Source organism: Polypterus senegalus, chromosome 4 (assembly GCF_016835505.1).
Source record: "Polypterus senegalus isolate Bchr_013 chromosome 4, ASM1683550v1, whole genome shotgun sequence".
NCBI classification, from domain to species: Eukaryota; Metazoa; Chordata; class Cladistia; order Polypteriformes; family Polypteridae; genus Polypterus; species Polypterus senegalus.
Window position 1 is genome coordinate 236847324 of NC_053157.1, and position 6428 is coordinate 236853751.

Genomic DNA, 6428 nt, shown 5'->3' on the forward strand with positions numbered 1-6428 from the left:
ATTATTCCAGCCATAAGGGATGTTAATTCAATCACTGATTACCAGCTGCACCATTAATTATTGAGCAATCCAGTTTTCACATGTGGGTCCTCTTGATTCCAACTTAAATTGTAAAAACTAAAAGGCCATCGATCTTGAACAGCTCAGGATTAGGACGCGAGAACGAAGGGAGGGCTAATCAGATGATGGTCACCTCCAGGTGGCAAATCTGAGCCAAAGTGGTTGTTACGAGAAGATGGACTGGGAAGGAAATTCGTTATGAGAAGGTTTAGTGGGAAAGAGATTGTTGTCTACACTGGGGGGAATGTTATAAGAAAGTCGGCAACATCAGGTGAATGTGATGAGAAAAGGTGCCGAGCGAGGTCATCATCATGAGGAACCCCGTACAGAAGATGACGGGAAACTGGTGTGAAGGAGGGATGTTTTTGTGGTAAGAATTGTCATAAATTTGAGGCTCACCGTAAGCAAGGGGCTCAGTTCATTGAACTGAGATGGCTTTATGTGCTCTGCAGTGGTTTCCTATGCTGTGCAAAAAAGTCGACGACTCTGCTCGTTTTTCCCCCCTCCCCCCAAAGATTTCTTCACGACAGCACAACCTGGGGTTGACGGTGTCGGGTGGAGGCGCCGGACCACCACTGTCGCCCCTCAAAGCTCAGTAATGATTCTTCCACTGTTTGTCCCACATTAACCTTGTTGCAAATTTCGTTCGTTAAGTTGGATTGCCTTCTTGGCGCTCGATCGAGGTGGGGGCTGTCAGAGGACCCCCACTAGCGATGTTTGTGGAGGAGAGGGGGGTGTTGGACTTGATCAGCACAAGCTCAAAGGCTGCAAGGGAGCATAGTGTTATATACTGTAGAGAAAATCTGACATTTTTTGAGTACAACAACAACAACATTTATTTATATAGCACATTTTCATACAAACAGTAGCTCAAAGTGCTTTACATATTAAAGAATAGAAAAATGAAAGACATAATTATAAAAAATAAATCAACATTAACATCGAATAAGAGTAAGGTTCAATGGCCAGGGGGGACAGAAAAAACAAAAAAACTCCAGACGGCTGGAGAGTAACGTTGTGTCAATCGCCAAAGTGGGCCGCAAGGTCGGTAACGACAAGCATGCACAAAATAAAGCGGAAAGATAGTTGTTTGCGGTCAGTTGCTCTACCAAGCAAGGGAATGAATGCTCCAGGAACAGCTTCACTAATCACACTCATTACAATTGGCAATGGGGGGCACTTACACCTGACCGAGTTGGGGGGTCATCCTTTATTCATCTCAGGATTTCTTGTTTTTGATTGGTTATAATTCTTCTGAACTGTAGCTGTGATGTCTTTCACTTGGATGTTAGAGGGGGCATTGAGTAAGTAAAGCTGGGAAGAAATATTAGTTTTTGTGTTTTTATTTAAGGCTGTCATGCAAAAAAAAAAAAAAAAAAGGGGAATATATTCATTTCTATACCCACAGTATGTATGAGACAACCCAGTCTCGATAAATAAAGTACGTTATATTTATTGCATGCAAAGTTGTGTTTATGTGAATATTTATGGCGGAAGGGCTTCCATCAGATTCTTAAAAGGGTCCGTGATTCAAAAAAGGTTAACAATCACTGGCTTAATATTTAAAGTTTTGCGGAACTCATGTTTTTTACATTGCTCTTTCTGAATACTATACTATAATTTTCCAGTTTAACATTTGATCAATTATGTTCGTATTTGTGTACGTATTTATTTCTGCTTAGATACACCCCCCAAAAAAAAACACATCTGCTCGGACATTTACTAAAGAAAGTATTTGAAGCGAGCTTTTATATATATATATATATATATATATATATAAGTTCAAACTACTCTCTGGTGTCGCTGCCGTTCTTTTTAACTGAAGAATTAGGCCAGCAAGTGTACACAATTACAACAGTGGCGTACAAATATCCCTCGCAACAAGTGTGCTTTTCAATCAATCAATCAACATTTATTTATATAGCACATATTCATACAAAAAAATGTAGCTCAAAGTGCTTTACAAGATGAATAGAGAAATAGAAGACACAATAAAAGATAAACATAAGTCAACATTAATTAACATAGAATAAGAGTAAGGTCCGATGGCCAGGGTGGACAGAAAAAACAAAAAAAACTCCAAAGGCTGGAGAAAAAAATAAAATCTGTAGGGGTTCCAGACCACGAGACCACCCAGTCCCCTCTGGGATGTCCACTCTGGGTTGGTTCCTGCCTTGTATTCGAGGCTGTCAGGACAGGCTGTGGTCCCCTGCGCCCTTCCCCTCCCCACAAGTTTACTTGAAATGCAAGAATGCCAATCACAGGACGGGACAGGATGAAGAAGCAGCAGCTTAACACGGCAGCTTGCACAGAGCTGCCAACCATCCTCATTTTCCCGGACAAGTCCTCATTCTTAACGCGCCATGGACCTGTCTGGGAGGAATTTATACAATTTTGAAAACTTCCGGAACTTTGGCTCCTAACATTTCCTTATCCTTGATAAAAATTGAAAGCCGTACATCGCCTACAATTTGAAAATCTCCTTATCATTGGTAAAAATTGAAACCCGATACACCAATCGGCATTTGCGGAAGTAGCGCGCACACCCTCCCAAATCTTCACTTCCAATTCCGGCAGTAAACAGCGCAGATATTGACGAGAAATGTCTACGTGTGTCCAACTTGGATTTTTCTTCTTGGTGATTAGACAGTTCATTAGAAATGTTGTTCCTATTTCCTTAATTAGTTGTAATCCTAATTCACCGTAACTAAGTGAATTTATTCAAAAATCGAAGTGACAATTTCACGTATTCTCGGTGAGATCTTATTTTCAATTCTTTTTTCAGCCGCTCGGTTAAACGAGAACTTTCAAACATCCGGGTACTGTCCGTCGCATTTAAGTGCAAGTAAGTACCTCTTTACAATATTTTAATGGAAAATATTACTACCCGTTGTTCCAGAATGGATTCATAATTGTACTGTAAATGAACGAGTCAACTATTAAAAGTTTCAGTTACTTTAGAAAGAAAAAAAAAAAAATCACATTTATTCTGTCATATGGGGGAAACCATTCATTAAAACACTTCTGTTTTCCTTTGTCATGCCGTCTATCCGTTTAGTATACAAGTACCTGAATTCATAACATTTATTGGGATAAAAAAAAACATATATAGAGACATTTACAGACACTACATTGAAGAGGGGAGGTTGCATAAGGTTTCCCCCTACCCATTCTAGTGTTGGGCTCCGTAGGGGAGGTTTCACTGCCGTCCCTTTAGTACACAAGTACCGCAATATTTTTAAGTTATCGGTTGATCAAGTAATAAGTCAATTCAAGTAATTTAATATTTTCAAAATTATTTAATTTACATAAATTCACGAATACCTACTATGCCGAAAAGAAAGTGCGAGTTCACAGACGGCTTGAACAACAAATTTCCTTGTTTTCGAAAGAGTCGAACAGATTCAATTAAGGGGCTAATGCTGACAAGATTCAATTTCAGTAGCAGCCTACGGAAAGATTTCGATTCATATTTATTTTACTGAGAAAAAATAGCTTAAGTTGAAAAATATAAAACAATGTAGACAAATGCAAATAAACGCAAATGAAAAGAGTAAAAACTTACTTTTAATTTTACTAGAAGTGAACTTACCACGTGTATCATTATTTTACAGGTTTATTACGACAGTTAAGCTATAGCCGAATATGAATGGAAGGAATGACGTCCGTTAATTTAAAAGGCTTGACATATTCAGAATATTTAATGGGTTATTAATCTACCACTGACCGTGCTTGTGGCCATCAAATCATAGTGATAAACTGCTATATCATTTTGAAAAATAAAACTATAAAGGCGTATTAGGACATCACTGGGAAATGCGTCCTCAAATATCCTAATTTCTAGAGAAAGACAGTTGGCAGGCCCAAGTTTGCATCCTCGGCTAACGGGAGAAGAGAAACGGAAAGCGGTGAGCACCGTCAGACGTGAAGGGGCTTGGTGATAACGACAGGCTGCGTAAACGGGAATGGCCGGCAAAAAAAAAAAAAAAAAAACGGCGAGTGGAGGCGGTGGCCAGTTCGGCATAAGGAGTGACGGACCTCGTAGACTGCCAGGACTCTCATTCTTACTTTCCACATTCATCGCTACCGTTGCCTTGCAGTCTCCCCGACATTTCTGCCCCGCCTCCTCCTCTGGTCGTCTTGTCGCCCGCTATTCTCCCCTCGGCACAATTCCCTCACTGCTCACCTGCTTCTTGTCGTTTTGTCTCGTCTTCCTTTATACTCTCCTCCTTCCTGATTTTTGTCTCTATTGTGCAGACACGAGTTTCGCGCGACGGCCGAAACAGCCTGAGGGCAGGAATAAACAACGTGGAACAAAACGAGTCAGCGGAGAGCGACACTGGGGAACAGTGAAGCGAATTGGACTTGTACTAGTGCCATCTAGTGGACGGAGGGAGGATTGCTAAAAAAAAAAACGTTAATGCCCGATGTAAAAGAGACGTGGTGGCAGCAGCAGGACTCGAAACACACGGTTTTATTTCATTAATTAAAAAATCGGGAGTGATCTCTCGTAGACTTTCTCGTATACTCAGATATGGCGATGGATATTTGAGGAGTAAACGGCAAGACAAAAATTATTTCTCGATTATAAAAAAAAAAAAATCAACAGACAAATAAATCTCAGAGCCAAGCATTCGAAAAAGTCTGTTTTATTTAACAGAGAGAAAGAAACGAAATTCAATCACGGGCAGTTATACGTTGAGTTGATGCATATGTAACAATTCCCAAAAAAATAAAAATCTGTTTAAATTGTATACCGGCATCCCCATACGCAAGCGGAAAAATCCCAAAGAGGCTAGCTCGTAAGCGCAGGCACGGAGTTGGCGAGCGAAGTCCCCTAGTATTTTTTAAACGATGTACATTAAAGAACCATCAACAACACAAATGAAATCAAACTGATAATTTATTTTAAAATTATTATAAAAGAAACGCTGAATAAATTAGACTCTGCAGCTGCAAGAATAAAAGGTAAAGTACCACTTCCGGTTAGCGGAAACCGCCTAAAAGTAAATAGAAATCTACGTTTTGTACATAATACTTGTACGCAAAATTTGGTTGACCTTTACACACACGCACAATTCCAAAAATGGTATTGTCGAACTCAGGGAGGTCTAAAACGTCAAAATATTCCACAGGGGTCAGTGCTGGGGCTGCTGCTATTTTTAATATCTATAAATGATTTAGATAGGAATATAAGTAACAAGCTGGTTGAGTTTTGCAGATAATACCAAGATGGGTGGATTAGCAGATAATTTGCAATCCGTTATATCATTACGGAAGGACTTGGATAGCAGACAGGCTTGGGCAGATTTGTGGACGATGAAATGTAATGTCAGTAAATGAAAAGAATTACACATAGGAAGTAAAAATATTAGGTTTGAATACACAATGGGCGGTCTGAAAATCGAGAGTCCACCTTATGAGAAGGATTTAGGGGTCATAGTGGACTCTAAGCTATCAACTGCCAGCTAGTGTTCAGAAGCCATTAAGAAGGCTAACAGAATGTCAGGTTATATAGCGCCTTGATGTGTGGAGTACAAGTCACAGGAGGTTCTACTCAACCTTTATAACTCACTGGTGAGGCGTCATCTGGAGTCCTGTGTGCAGTTTTGGTCTCCAGGCTACAAAAAGGACATAACAGTACAAGAAAAGGTCCAGAGAAGAGCAACTAGGCTGATTCAGGGCTACAGGGGATGAGTTATGAGGAAAGATTAAAAGAGCTGAGCCTTTACAGTTTAAATAAAAGAAGATTAAGAGGTGATACGATTGAAGTGTTTAAAATTATGAAGGGAATTAGTCCAGTGGATCAAGACGGTGACTTTAAAATGAGTTCATCAAGAACACGGGGACACAGTTGGAAACTTGTTCAGGTAAATTTCGCACAAACATTAGGAAGTTTTTCTTTACACAAAGAACGATAGACAATTGGAATAAGCGACCAAGTAATGTGGTGGACAGTAAGACTTGAGGGATTTTCAAAACTCGACTTGAAGTTTTTTTTTTTTTTAGAAGAATTAAGTGGAGAGGACCGTCGAGATTAGTTGGGCTGAATGGCCTGTGCTCATCCAGGTTGTTCTAGCGAGGTTCTCAGTCTTGAGGTCGTATTTTTGGAAGAGTAATACTTTCCCTGTAGTTTTTATACGTGAAAGTAAAAGCAGTCACACCATGGTAGACACTTTCTCATTAAACGGATTTCCATTATCATTAAATGGACTTAATATATTTATATTGTAATAATAATTTTATAAGGCACTTATTAGTTCATAGAACCAACCTTCCAGGATTCGATCATTGGTCAGCTCAACAAAGAAAACAGTCACTTTTTTAAAAAAAATAAATACAGAAATTAGAGAATTATTGTTTTAAAC

General features: G+C 39.4%; 1 protein-coding gene across 1 annotated transcript in view; it reads right to left on the reverse strand.

Annotated features, from left to right (window-relative positions):
• LOC120528915 (zinc finger protein 729-like) overlaps positions 1-4359 on the reverse strand; it is a 68243-nt gene extending 63884 nt beyond the window's left edge. Inside the window, exon 1 of the mRNA XM_039752990.1 lies at positions 4247-4359. The gene's annotated coding sequence lies outside the window, so the exon portion shown is untranslated. The remainder of the gene's footprint in view (positions 1-4246) is intronic.
• Positions 4360-6428: the final 2069 nt, after the last annotated feature.